Source organism: Silene latifolia, chromosome X (genome assembly GCF_048544455.1).
Source record: "Silene latifolia isolate original U9 population chromosome X, ASM4854445v1, whole genome shotgun sequence".
NCBI lineage: Eukaryota > Viridiplantae > Streptophyta > Magnoliopsida > Caryophyllales > Caryophyllaceae > Silene > Silene latifolia.
The window spans coordinates 248302514-248318736 of record NC_133537.1 but is presented as its reverse complement, the minus strand read 5'-3'; the positions used below and the strand labels follow the sequence as shown (position 1 = coordinate 248318736).

Sequence of the window (16223 nt, the reverse complement as noted above, 5' to 3'; positions counted from 1 at the left end):
TTTATTCTTCCAAACTCATACACAAATTATATTTTTATAATCCTTGCTCTTATTTTTACAACATATTTATCTCCAAATATTTTTATGAGAATTATTTGTATGGACTTTTAGACCTTATGTTTTTGGTCTCTTATTTTAATGGGTAAAGAAGAAGTAGAGTCTTTTATGGTGAATTCATGGATTTGGATTCGGGTATTCTCTAAAGTCAATTTTGGGGACGTTGACTCGTGTTGGAGACAAGGCTTTGTTGGTCGTATTCTTTGTGAAGATTTTCATTAATTGCTAAAAAGGTAACTAAGTGTTTCTCATTTAATTGTGTTTATGCCAATTGATGTAATTGATATGATTTAATGATTAATTTGTATGATTGGTACATGTTTGATTGTTTATTATCATGATTAATTATGTTTTCGCATGTTTGTATATCTTTTAATGTATTAATTATATATTGTATGTTTCTTATGCGTTAAATATGGGTGTCATGAGCGCAATTAGAGTTTACGAATGAACCCTAATGGCGGCATGATAAGCGGCCAAGAGTGCTCTCAAAAGTTATAGCTAAAGCTAGTATAACCTTGATGGTGATTCGAGTGTCATAGCTGAAGTTAGTAACACTTTGGGTTGTTACTCAAGTTACGGCTGTTTGAGTTATAACCTTGGAAATATTATTCAAGGTTATAGCTGAAACTACTATAACATTAAAGAACGAGTTAAGGTTATAGCTGAGACTAACGTAACCCTGAGATTATGGCTCAAGGATATGGTTGGAACTAGTATAACTTTAAGTTTCGTGTCAAGATTATGGTTGAGGTTACTATAACTTCAAAGATATTATTTGAATTCTAGTCGAGGCTAGTATAACCTCACATTTAGAGTTCATGTTATGGCTAAGGTTACTATAACATTGATCATTACTATTTGTTTCACATGTAGAGTTGTCTCCAGTTGTAATTATATGACATTGTGTTTGCATATATCTTTGGTTATTCTTGTTCATGTGATAAGTAGGATAGTCAGTTATATTATCCTATGAGTTCAGTCGTGATGTTGTTCACGCATGTTGGTACAGTCGGTTACACTGTGCATTTGTTTGTTGGCTTGTTTGAATAGATTACGGTAGTTACGGTTATGTGCTATCAGAATGAACTAAAGCCACCCGTTGATGCAGGATTTATTTGGTCTATGTTCGGGATTGGGCAGAGGCAGTGGTTATATGCTCTGTTCCCCGAGTGTCGTTCAGTGTACAGTTATTGCACCGAGAGGTCTGGCCAGGTCTTAGGCATATAGGGAGTGGTTATACGTTATTCATAGTATCGTGGAGGTAGTGGTTATACGCTCCGCACCGATGGAGGTAGTGGTTATATGCTCCGTAAGCTAGAGGTAGTGGTTATACGCTCTGGCAAGTTAGAGGCACTGGTTATACGGTCTAACTGGCGTTCGCTCTATTCGCTAGGCTTTGTTACTAGTTTCGTGCCTTCTGTTGTTGTGGATTGTGTGTTACAATATTCGCTATGCTTTAATGCTAGCATTGTGCCTTAAGTTGTTATGGGTCGTGTGTTGTTTTGGTTGTAAGTATACATGGTGCAGGTTTGCATGATTGCGTCCGTCTAAAGACTGATAAAGTCATAGTAAGCTAAATTGGGTTTTCATGAGTATAGATGGTCTCGCATGTTTACTGGTTTTACATTTCAATTGTTAATGATTGTTAGTTATATTCAATTGTTGTAAACATGACTAGGAGAGCATGATGTGACCATTATTTGAGCATATTTAGTCCTCGAATTAGCCTCGTTCCTATGCTTTTTAGTGCATATTTGGGTCATTTACTACCTTTAGTCCTTTGTTTTGCATATTCCTTGAGGTTTTGTTTCCTTGGTAGGAGAGGAGTGCAAACCTTGCATTTTCATGGCAAAATAGAGCTAAATTGAACGAATCTAATGACCAAGCATCAAAGAGAAGACAAGACTAGAAGGCCTTTGTACATGTTATAGTAGATGGGCAATGATGAAGAAATCCTTGCATCCCCGACTAAATCCCGGAGGATTATTGTAACACCCCGATTTATAAAGGAGCCTCTAGCAAGACATTCCCTAATAAACCGGACTGTTACCATCTCGGTTTCCCGAGTTAGTGAATAACAAATTAAACTCCAAGGCAAATTACATAATTTCTTTAACTTAATTTTTACAAAACCTCATTTACATCAAAGTACAAAGAACTAACATAAATAAAAGTGAAAGTCTTCTAAATGATGATTTAGCTACTAAGTCTTCTGATCCAGTGTCTCACGCCCATCAAGCTCCCATCCTATCTCATAAACCTGTCAAGTCTGCTCCCCAATATTTGGATCGTCACAGGTATTCACGAATACACAGGGTCAACCACGAGGTTGAGTAGGGAATACAATGAAACAACAAAATATGATATGCATGCTCCTCCGTCACCTCCACCTCCATCTCAACTCATATCTCATAACCCGGAACGCCCAGCCATACCGATCCCCGGCAGACTATCAATCGACCGTCGTCGATATACCACCCTAAATGAGGTTATCCAGCGGGTCTGCGAGAACCCGCCTGGGCCTTATCACAACATCACAACGTATCACAACCTCGTCACCACCACACTATCCTCCAACTCCAATGCACATGAAATGCTTAACGAAGAAACAATGCAATGCAATATGTATACCATTGAACTGATCAATTATAAAATCATGCCAGCTACAAAATGTTGTGATAGCATACTCAATACGATCAACTCGATCAATCACAATCCAGTATATGAGTCATAGCATAAAGCAACAACCACGAAATAAGTCAACGTTCACAACTTGGTCATACGAAACACAACAAATCAATACCATTCAACAACAACGATAATAAGTCAAGTGTATTTCCCTACCTTTTCGCAATCCAAGCACGCACAAGCAATCAGTTATGATCCTTCACATATCCATCACCTACATAATATAATTATGTATAATTACCACCTACTCAGTCAATTAATCATTCACATAACCTAGGCTCATCGTAATTTAATAGGAATATCAACTTAAGGAACAAACACGACTTTCCCCGATTTTCCTGCACATGGCAGACTCGGTATAAAATGAATAACTAATTCCAGAAAATTCGAATTGATGCAAGCCCAATTGAATTGGAACCCCATGAGTCTTAGCTACAAATTATATTTAACGTGTTTTTCTCAAATTCCAAACTTATCAAGGGTTTTCAGACTAATTTCCAAAAACTGACAGAAACCGTCGCATAAAAAGTATTGATTCATAAAACGAGTTTGACAAACGTTTTTTAAGTAAAACCAAAGCCTAACCTCATCTAAACTCTTTAAACTAAATATATAAAAAAGACCCAGCACCAATTCAATATCTAAATTATGTTTTAGAAGTAATCTTTCAGCCTCTACTGATTCGCGGACTTTTTAGATAGACGTTCCCAAATAATTTCTTCAGGAATAACTACACGGTGAAATGCTACCAATTTTCACAAGCATAAACTAGGCTTGGAATAAATATGAGTCTCTTCTTTAACTTTTTACATCCCACGACTTTAAGACAGGTAAAACACTCAAATAACACAGACCAACGAATCTGTAAATTGCTGTAACTATTCTATTCATTTATCTCATACAATTTATAATCAAAACCCCCAAACCAATTTCTAGGGTTATAAAAATTATTCCACTACTACTATAATTATGCTAACAATTGAATAAAGAGGTAATAGGATAGTCTACTTACGAAATAGGATGAGAATAGGCTGAGAAATCGCCTCGCAATGCCTCACGCGGCTCCCTTCACACACGGCTCCCTCTTCTCTCTTTTCTCTCTTTTCTCATGGTTAAAGTGAATATGGTGATAGGGAGATTAGGGTTTGGTTAGATGAGTCTTACATATAGGATAGGTGCTATTAAGACGATACGGGCCTAGCCTAGTTAGATTAATTAAAACCCGAGTCACATAATTACCCGAGTCACAAATACACTACACGACCCAGCTGGTAACTCGGCCTAATATAATATCATATTAAAATACCGGGTATTATAGTCTACCCTCCTTAAAAGAAACTTCGTCCCGAAGTTTACCCTCTCTACCAACCAACGCAACGAATTATGAAACACATATACAAAAGTATGTAAGGCACCCACCAAATTGAATATTAAACGCAGTATTACATTCCACCTTCCTTAAAATAAACTTCGTCCCCGAAGTTTAACCATAACAGAAACACATCATGTAACACTCCAACATAACCCGCACAACGCATAACCAATATAGCCAAACTGAGAAATCACACATGAAAGTATAAAGATTTTACAATCCTACCCTCCTTAAACATGGTTACGTCCCCGTAACCTTCATTATTATAACAAAAGTTCTCAAACTACTGCTAACAACTGAAAGAGGATAAAAGATTCACAACTCACGCTCAAGTTAACTAATCCCTACTCAAGACAATCAATATACAAGCTCTCTCAAGGAAGCTACGATTCTTCTTTGCTCAACACATCGCCACGGATCGGAGCAAAAACCACGTTGAATAACTTAAGACATTTCAGTATTAATCTAAACACTCTTCATATCAATCAATACATGCAATAACATTCACAGGATCTGCTTGTCAATCTAATTTATACACTACTACTCAGGTTACAAAGATGAAGATGCTTCGGTGCTCACATATGGTTCATGTCAAATAGCATATTTTCCAAGAAATATTGGTAACATTTATTCATGTGAATAATCAAATTATGAATGGAACAATGCTTTACAAGGTTACCAGTAAAAATCATTAGTAATTATTCATTTCACTAATCATTGTAATCTCATACCTTAGAAACATAGGGAATCAATCAACATAAGAAAAGAATTAGGGTCAAAACTTAATAAATCGATTTATGAAAATTTGTAACCTAATAGGTCCATCGACTTTCCTTTACATAATCTGTACGATTTAGGTCAAGACACGAATCACCCATAAAATGAAGACAACCGTTTAGCAAAGACTTATCGTCCTAGAAATATCTTTAATCCTCATAACAAAGGGTTGAGATTTATTCACGAATGACGAATGCACATTGATTGGCAAATTTTACAAGCTTATTGGTCGAGTCAATCAAGCAAGTAAACAGCGATATTGGAAAGTTAACATACAAGACTATCATACATAAAATTTTGTTCTTGGTGTTAAATATGTTTAAACTGCACCCAACACAATGACATAAAAGATTAAGTGTATTTAACTACACCAATTTTACAATTATTCATTACATATCATGCTAATATCAACATACCATGTTAACACACAACTCACTTAAATCACCACATTACATTTCCCGTTTTGACATTCGTAACTAACCACAACCCACCAATTCACTACATGAACGAACAACATGACTAAATTAACCCACTATTTGTGACTCCGTTCTAGCTTCATTCCTCCAGACTAGCAAATATCATGAAACCATACAACCGACACACGGCTGGAAATCTCATACAATTTATACTCACACGACAAAATTTAACTTCATTTTCAAAACTTTTACTTTCATACTGGACGGTGAATAACTTTCTTAACATAAATCTTATAACAGAGCCGTCCATAGAATCCATTTAACTCAAAATCAGATAAACTTAACTCAATTTCTTCAAACAATACAAGCTTAGGTGTCGACTCATATTTCGTAATTTACAGGTTCATCTTATTCATTTCAGTCCTATCTTTACTAATGAACGACTATTACCTCAACATCACGATTTTAGTTGCACTTCTTTACTCAATTATATTCACGGCTAACACGACTACAACATTTAATCGGAGACCCTTTTAGATAGTACACATTCCCTGGTGACGTCTCGTCAAAGCATACGATTCGTACCATAATGTAAAGCAAGTAACTACAAATTAACCGTGTTCAATCAAAATTTTACCTCTTTATTACAGATCTATTTATCACAAGTTGCATGGTCACACAAAAGTATAAGTACCAACTCAATTACATGTTAAATTTTAAAACGATTTATCACGTCATAAGAACTAGACAAGAGTCTAACCATATAGTCAATATAAGAAGGTTATTAGTTTAGATCGGAGGCACATTATAAAATTCCCGTTAAACTCCTTACGGAACCATCGATTAAGGTCATGAGTAATTAACTTAATAATGTAGAAGTCAAACAAATTTGAATTACAATTGAGTATTAATAGTTATATGATTCACAATAACAACAAAATTACTTCCATATCACACATATGTTTAACATTTTAGCAACCATACCATTCAATTGTTTCCATCAACTCAAATTATAATTCATTTTCAGCAAAAAAATAAAAGATATCGCATAAACAACTTAAACATGTACATATACCATCATATAACTTGTAAAACATTATCTATGACAAATGATTAGTAAGGTGAACAAGTTCTCTGGTTTGCACGGTTTGAACAAATAGGCAACTCGCGGCTCAATTAAACGTAACTATAACGACTATCATTTAAACATACGCATGACATGTGAATCATCAAAGGGTTATCTCATTATAATTCGACGGTTCGAGAATACATTTCAAATATCGTAACTATGTCGTAACTATATCAACTATATTTCAAATATCGTGACAATTGCAACAATCACCTTAGCATTTCATGACAATACAACTATGAACATATCCAATAAGGAACAACAACGCTATTTTATTATCATATCATAAGTTTAGGTTCAACTGAAATAAATTAATGCAATGAAAGTAATAAGTATAACTATAGGCACACAGACTCACATAAAAGACATGAGAACTCAGACGACATCCTACATGTGTGAACATTTAGACATACTCATTACTACCATCCATGTGTAAACATTTAAACATAATTATTATAAATATTCACGCGAGTATATTAGAACAATCAAGTTAACATTTAACGCCACCAACTTTACCAAGATATGACAATATAGTTTTATATTTATATATATCCGACCACTATACAAATATGATGAACACACCAGAGATATTACAACATGCCAAACATATATAAAATAAGCAACAACTGGACTCGTATAAAATATTTCACCCTCGATTAAGGATCAGATTAAGCTATTCAATTTCACACATACTATCATGCCAACAATGTTATAAACTAAACTTTAATTTCTTTTTATCACTTGTTAAGATACATAACCAATGAATATGTGTGCTACTATCATCATATAAGGACACTATAATTTCACATTAATAAGGCTCATGAAATAATCTGTAACACCCCGGCCCAAACCGGGTCGGGAGCGGTTACTTATGATAGCTCACCAGGCTGTGTACATGGCCCACAGATCAACACGAGTCCTTTACAGCGCATTTTCTCCTCACTCATGCGCATCCCGGAAACCTTCCCAGGAGGTCACCCATCCTAAGACTACTCCCAGCCAAGCACGCTTAACTTTGGAGTTCTTTCGCATGGATGACCATAAAAGAAAGTGCACTTTGTTGATATGAGTAGTACTTCCAATCCCTTTAAGCACTAGTCATTTAAGCTTATCACTGGACCTCTTCAATTACCGTGGGGTGTTACATAATCGAACAACTGTATGAAAACTTAACATAGAATTCACATTTTAAAAGTTATGATTCACGTTGTAACTTCCAAAAACCACGAATAAATAACCGTTCAATGAAAACTTGAGTTATATTACTTTTTATAACATACAGAGAGTTAATAATTCGTGAGAAAAAGAATGAGGTCCAAAGCTCAAGAATTCAATTTTTAAAGGATTTTGCAACTCAGTTGGTCCAAACAAGTATGTGACAGCAATTGGTCCGAAACTTGGGTCAGTTTGCAAAACTTACCATTTAATATAGAGACATCAAGAATTTTCGTGGCTTATCAATTTGAAAACATATGCGAATCTTCTGATCGATGGAGTTGGAATTATGCAAAAATTATTAAAACAATTTAAATGAAGATTTTTACAAAATCGTTGGTCAAAACATCACTGCACAGGAACTTCCTGACCACAGCCCACTAAAATATTTATTACTCTTAATCCGTATATCCTATAAGCATGAAACCAACGCCAAATGAACACTAACTCCCGAGGCTATCTTCCATAAAATTTTCATCCATAGGCAATAAACAGAAAAGAAATGGCAGTAAGGTCAATTTAAGAGTAAAATCAAACAAAACGAGTTTCAGCACTAGGTCATTCTTTACTATGTTACAAGCTCTTATGAACATACTATGTATACTAACCCATCCCAACTTAAATCTCACACTTTGTACTTACGTAAACATCTATCCCATAGAATCCCTTCGCATCTCGATCTACTCCTTACACCTAAATCACGATTGCTATGACTAGAAACATGCAATTCAATAGTGTTTCTGATTACTATCACAATACTATACTAGCATGGCTTCGGGATCACATAACCGCATATCATTAGACATAATAGTACTATCGACACATCATTCAACATCCATCCAGATAAATATCATCAATTCGCAATTATTTTCACGCTCACGATTACCACAATCCAACACTTCATCGATTATCAACCTGAACACGAAAATTTTATTTCTCATCTCCACAACATCATATGATCACGTCATCATTCATACAAAATACTTACCGCAACGTTATCCTGCAGCATGGTTAGAATATATGGGTCTCTAGGTGTACATCCACTCGATTATATCCAAGGTTTTCCTTCTAACTACCCCATTCACTCAATTTCTCTCGGGTTACCTGGTTCAAAACTGAGAGGGCAAAAGAGCACGCATTAAGGGCGCCTTCTTAACCGCACTGTGAGCTCCTAACAGTTTATTCCCAGGGGTTCATTTTATTTAGACACCTCCTACGTTCATTGGGTTCATTGGTTTAGGCCTGAGGATCGTTCGCTCTGATACCACTTTGTAACACCCCGATTTATAAAGGAGCCTCTAGCAAGACATTCCCTAATAAACCGGACTGTTACCATCTCGGTTTCCCGAGTTAGTGAATAACAAATTAAACTCCAAGGCAAATTACATAATTTCTTTAACTTAATTTTTACAAAACCTCATTTACATCAAATTACAAAGAACTAACATAAATAAAAGTGAAAGTCTTCTAAATGATTATCTAGCTACTAAGTCTTCTGTTCCAGTGTCTCACGCCCATCAAGCTCCCATCCTATCTCATAAACTGTCAAGTCTCGCTCCCAATATTTGGATCGTCACAGGTGTTCACGAATACACAGGGTCAACCACGAGGTTGAGTAGGGAATACAATGAAACAACAAAATATGATATGCATGCTCCTCCGTCACCTCCACCTCCATCTCAACTCATATCTCATAACCCGAACGCCCACCATACCGATCCCCGGCGGACTATCAATCGACCGTCGTCGATATACCACTCCTGCAGAACAGGTTATCCAGGCGGGTCCCGCAGAACCCGCCCTGGGCCTTATCACAACATCACAACGTATCACAACCTCGTCACCACCACACTATCCTCCAACTCCAATGCACATGAAATGCTTAACAATAAACAATGCAATGCAATATGTATACCATTGAACTGATCAATTATAAAATCATGCCAGCTACAAAATGTTGTGATAGCATACTCAATACGATCAACTCGATCAATCACAATCCAGTATATGAGTCATAACATAAAGCAACAACCACGAAATAAGTCAACGTTCACAACTTGGTCATACGAAACACAACAAATCAATACCATTCAACAACAACGATAATAAGTCAAGTGTATTTCCCTACCTTTTCGCAATCCAAGCACGCACAAGCAATAATTTATGATCCTTCACATATCCATCACCTACATAACATAATTATGTATAATTACCACCTACTCAGTCAATTAATCATTCACATAACCTAGGCTCATCGTAATTTAATAGGAATATCAACTTAAGGAACAAACACGACTTTCCCTGATTTTCCTGCACATGGCAGACTCGGTATAAAATGAATAACTAATTCCAGAAAATTCGAATTGATGCAAGGCCAATTTAATTGGAACCCCATGAGTCTTAGCTACAAATTATATTTAACGTGTGTTTCTCAAATTCCAAACTTATCAAGGGTTTTCAGACTAATTTCCAAAAACTGACAGAAACCGTCGCATAAAAAGTATTGATTCATAAAACGAGTTTGACAAATGATTTTTAAGTAAAACCAACATCTAACCTCATCTAAACTCTTTAAACTAAATATATGAAAAAGACCCAGTACCAATTCAATATCTAAATTATGTTTTAGAAGTAATCTTTCAGCCTCTACTGATTCGCGGACTTTTTAGATAGACGTTCACAAATAATTTATTCAGAAAAAACTACACAGTGAAATGCTACCAATTTTCACAAGGATAAACTAGGCTTGGAATAAATATGAGTCTCTTCTTTAACGTTTTACATCCCACGACTTTAAGACAGGTAAAACACTCAAATAACATAGACCAACGAATCTGTAAATTGCTGCAACTATTCTATTCATTTATCTCATACAATTTATAATCAAAACCCCCAAAACAATTTCTAGGGTTATAAAAATTATTCCACTACTACTATAATTATGCTAACAATTGAATAAAGAGGTAATAGGATAGTCTACTTACGAAATAGGATGAGAATAGGCTGAGAAATCGCCTCGCAATGCCTCACGCGGCTCCCTTCACACACGGCTCCCTCTTCTCTCTTTTCTCTCTTTTCTCATGGTTATAGTGAATATGGTGATAGGGAGATTAGGGTTTGGTTAGATGAGTCATACATATAGGATAGGTGCTATTAAGACGATACAGGCCTAGCCTAGTTAGATTAATTAAAACCCGAGTCACATAATTACCCGAGTCACAAATACACTACACGACCCAGCTGGTAACTCGGCCTAATATAATATCATATTAAAATACCGGGTATTATAATTATTGGAAGAAGAAAAGAAGGCTGGAACCCAATCCGCTCTTCCAACCAGGCAAGACGCCCGTCCAACACTTCAGGAATCCGAGCGTCTTAGCCATAGGGATGCCCGTCAACCACGCCTCAATCCGCTCGTCCAGCCATCAAGACGCTCGTCCAGTCGCCCCAGAATCCGCCCGTCCCGACCCCTTGGACGCCCGGCTTCTTTTACCGGCCCATATGTCCTCTTCTTCCCTCCATGAAAGATATGCATATTTATGAAAGACAGGCAAAAAGGAGACTCGCATCTTTTCTGAGAGGAGCGATTCCTCAAGGACTTAATCGTCATTTAAGCCCTTAGTAAACCCTAATTTGTGTACCAAATCCCCACTATAAATACCCCATTAGTCTAATTAGATTAATCATGTTCTTCTTATCAATCTTTAGTGTAGTTTATATCATTCTAATCTCTTCTTAATCTCGTAATCAACTTCAATTAAATATTAATACAAATCTCATTTCCTTAATTTCTCTTTTGTTCATCTTTTATTTAGGTAATTGAAGATTATTTGGGTTATTGTTGGGTGATCGACAACCTTCCAATCATTCATCAAGTACTTCTATTATTCTTTGCTTTATTTTGGAATAATTAGTAGGTATAATTCTCTTAATTCGTTTTTAATTATTGTTAATCATCTTTATTTGTTCAACATGTTTTGCTTTGTTAATATGATTGACAACCTTGTTAACATGTTAAACTTGATAATGAGTGAGTAGTTTCCTTAACTAGGGTTAATGGGTAATTAGGGGAAACCAACATGGAGGATGATTCATGCTTAATTTAGTATGTTTTCATAATTTATTTGCTTGCTTGTTGTGATCTCAACTTATGCACATCTTATGTTTGATGAAATGTGTGCCTATGAATCCTTACATTTTTTACCCACCACTTACCTTTTCAATGAGACTTGTAAGACATAAACCAACCCGAGTCTCATTAGACCATGCATATAGTTGAGTAGGGAGGATTAAGTCGACTTGTAGGTGTTGTACAATCTAATCGATTCGGCTCCAGGACCCAAACCTTCCTAGGATTGTAAGATATAAACCAACTTGATCCATCAAAACAATAATTGCTTGCTTATAATTTGAGAATATGTTTGTATGATCAATTCCCATGAATCCCCTATGACCCCATGACACCCTAGTGTTTTTAATCAATTGTTTACATCTCATTTTAATCATCTTGATTGTTTACTTTTATTGCTATTTAGTTTAGTGATCTTCTTATCTCAACCCAAATCGTGACACCCCTAGACACCGCTACTTACAATCGAAAATCCTACATCAATACCCGTCCCTTGGGATCCGACCTTTACTTGCCTCTTTACTAATAGTAGAGTTGTTTGTGAAGTTATAAATATTATTTTGGTCTAGGTGCTCCTAACGACAAGTAACCGAAAATTAAGCTCCAAGTGAGTCCGACCAAAAATGGCGCCGTTGCCGGGGACGGTGTTAACTTGATTTGATTTTCTTAGATTGTTATTAGTTGTGTCTTTCTTTGCCTTGGGGAAGTAAAACTCCTCAAGGTTTGTTCTAATTGTTTTCAATTTGTTTGATATTTTGCATGTCTAGAAGATCACAAGGTAACTTGTTACCCATTGATCACGAAATCGAAAGGACTTTGACAACTAATAGAAGACTTTCTAGAGGTACTTTGAGAGGTATTGGGAGGTTGTAGATATTCAACCAAATACTATTGAGTTCATCAACCCTTTTGCAAGAGAAGGTGAGGAGAACCCAACACAAAATCCAACACAAAATCAACCCACAATGCCTAAATTTTCATCACATTCCGTACCAACCGAGGAGAACCTACCCAATGGTACTCCCACACCACAACACTTAACCGGAAATTTTATTGCTAAATCCGCATTTATCCAATTAGTCGAAAGAAGCCAATTTGGAGGAATGCCTAGTGAAGACCCTCACTCCCACATGGAGACTTTTTGTGACTATTGTGATGCGATTTCACAAACCGGTGTGACTCAAGACCAAATTCGATGGGTCTTATTTCCTTTTTCTCTAATCGGCACCGCAAAACAATGGTTGAAAAGCCTTGATAAGGCTACTCTTGGAGTTGACTCTTGGAAGAAGTTGGCTCTAGCTTTATACAAAAAATTCTACCCTCCGGAAAAGACTAACATGCTAAGAGCTCAAAGTATGGGTTTTAAGCAAAGGGATGAAGTATCTTTGTATGAAGCTTGGGAGCGGTTCAAAGGAATTTGTCGCTCATGTCCTCATCATGGACTTTGCGAGTGGTTCTTGGTACAACAATTTTGGAATGGTCTTTATGAAGACTCAAGAAACATTCTCAACATGGGATCAAATGGTGTGTTCACCGAAGTTGACGATAATCAAACTTGGAACAAGATTGAGGAAATGACGGTCCATAATTCACAATATAGTAGACCTCGCAAGGCTACTAGAGAAGGAAAGCATGAAGTGGACTCTATTACTCAATTGGGTGCTCAACTTAGTGCTCATATTGATACCATTAACTTGAAGTTTGAAAAGGCTATGGCTAAACTTGAAGAAGCCTCAAAATCACCAAAGCATCATGTTAATGCCATGGTAGCATCTTCATCAATCCCAAGTGGGATATGTGAGAATTGTGGAACTTTGGGACATGACCAAAGTGAATGTAAGGGAACAAACGAACAAGTGAATGCATTTCAAGCTTACAAGAGTGGTACCCCTTATTCAAACTATTAAAATGAAAACACCAAATTCCATCCAAATCTCTCATACAAAAGCCAAAATGTTCAAAACCCTCAACCAACATACACCCCACCTCCCATGAGAAACCAAAATCAAAGACCCTTTTACAACCAAAACCAAGGTTACCAAAATCAAACTCCATACAATCAACAAAATGACCAAGGTTTTGATGTTCAAAAAGCGGTCCTCCTAATGCAAAAGAATCAACAAGAGTTTTTCACTCAAATGCAAAAGGATAGCCAAGCAAAAGACATCACCATCAAAAACATCCTAGCCCACACAAAAATGTTGGAAACCCAATTGACCCAACTAGCATCTTCAAACTCTCAAAGACAAAAGGGTCAATTACCACCTCAAGGTAATCCCCCAAGACATGAAACGGTTAGTGCCATTCACTTGAGGAGTGGTACGAGATATGAAGGACCAAAGAAGCAAGTTGAGGATGAAGTTGTGGAAGCTAGTGACAAAGAAGAAGTTGTGCAAAACTCTAAGGAAGATGAACCAACAAAAAAAGAGGTTTCAAAGAAAAGTAAAGAAAAGGCCAAGGAGAAGGAGCCCATTGTGATTAGACTTCCATTCCCAAGTCGTCAAGTTAAGCCTAAGTTTGATGACCAACTTGGAAAATTCATAGAAATTGTGAAGAATTTGGAAGTCTCGATTCCTTTTACGGAATTAATCAATCACGTGCCGGCCTATGCAAAGTACATGAAGGACATCCTTATGAAAAAGAAGTCGATCCGGAAGCTCGAAACTACCGCCTTCACTAAGGTGAGTAGTGAAATCCTTCAAGGGAGTTCACCTCCGAAACTAAAAGATCCGGGAAGCTTCTCAATACCGTGTACCATTGGCGACACCACGATCAACAAGGCTTTATGTGATCTAGGAGCAAGCGTGAGTGTTATGCCGTATTCGGTTAGTAAAAGGCTAGGGATGAGAGAACTTAAATGTACCAACATCACACTCCAAATGGCCGATAGATCGACGAAGACACCATTAGGGATATGGGAAGATGTTCCCGTGAGAATCGGCAAATTCTTCATCCCGGTGGACTTTGTCATTGTTGACATGGAAGAAGACTCCAATATTCCGATCATCCTCGGTAGACCTTTCTTGCACACCGCGGGTGCGGTGATAGATGTGAAGCATGGAGAGCTTACTCTAGAAGTGGGAGACGAGACCAAAACTTTCAATCTTGATAAGACCATGAGAGCTCCCCGTTTGCATGAACCATGCTTCATGGTTGATCACTATAGCCGGAAGGATGATAGGAAGAAGTCGGAATTCCAATGGAAAAAGAAAGTTGATGATGCTCCATTCAATGAGCAAGGAAATAGCAACAAAGAGAGGTTGAAAAGCTCACCCATGACAAGTGAAGCGGATGACCTCATTGGCCAAAACAAGAAAGAAGGAGAGTTGTCTCTATCAACTCAAGAAATTTTTAATGATCAAGTAGACGAAGTTTGCGGTCTTTGGGATGATGAGTTCGAAGGTATATTCAATCCCTACATTGGTAATGCTATGAACCAAGACCATCACGGAGAATAACAAGTGCAAAGATATATTGAGGACCTCTATCATGACAATGAACAAGCTTTCGACTACTTCTTCAAGGTGTTGAGTAACATCAACAACACCTTGAACATGCCCCCTTGACATCTCACATTGGATGAGAGATTGGTGGAGTCCTCCCTAAATCACCATTTGTAAATATTCTAACTCCCTAACTTGTATTTCAATTTTTACATTGCATTTTTGTCATTTTTGGATTTATATTTTTGTGCCTTAATCAAGATATTCGTCATTTTGAGAGAAGTGAGAGAGGGACTTATGATTTCATTAATGTGTAGTGCTTTGACTTAGTGTGGGGATAGCAATTACCTAGGCTATTCATGCCTTTGTAGTGCCCCCACAATGAAGAACACGAGAATTGAAGAATGAAAATGTTACGGGTTATGCAGTACCTACGGATAGACGTGAATCCGTGTGGACAAGGAAGAATCCGAGCGGCCAAAAAGAGAATCCGCTCGTCCTGAGGAATCCGAGTGTCCAATGTCACCAGACGCCCGTCTGGCAGAGCTGTAGAATTCAAAAAAATGGTCTGTCACAGAATCCGAGCGTCCCAATTGAGAATCCCCTCGAATGATTCAGGACGCTCGTCTTACCAAGAAGACGCTCGTCTTTCTGCTGTTGATTTTTAAAGTATCACCCTGTAACAGAATCCGAGCGTCCGTCCAGGAAGACGCTGATGTGACCATAATTAGAGCATATTTAGTCCCCGAATTAGCCTTGTTCCCATGCTTTTTAGTGCATATTTGGGTCATTTGTTGTCTTTAGTTCTTTGTTTTGCATATTCTTTGAGGTTTTGTGTCCTTGGTAGGAAAGGAGTGCAAACCTTGCATTTTCATGGCAAAACGAGACTAAATTGATTAAATTGAAATGACCAAGCATCAAGGAGAGACAATATTAGAAGGCCTTTGTACATACTATGGTAAATGGGCAATGATGAGAAAAGATCATTGCA

At 37.1% G+C, this 16223-nt stretch overlaps 1 non-coding gene across 1 annotated transcript; it reads right to left on the bottom strand.

Annotated features, from left to right (window-relative positions):
• Positions 1-13126: 13126 nt before the first annotated feature.
• Positions 13127-13233, bottom strand: LOC141624812 (small nucleolar RNA R71). Its single transcript, XR_012534616.1, has one exon. It is a non-coding gene; the product is annotated as a small nucleolar RNA R71 (small nucleolar RNA).
• Between the last annotated feature and the right edge of the window lie 2990 nt (positions 13234-16223).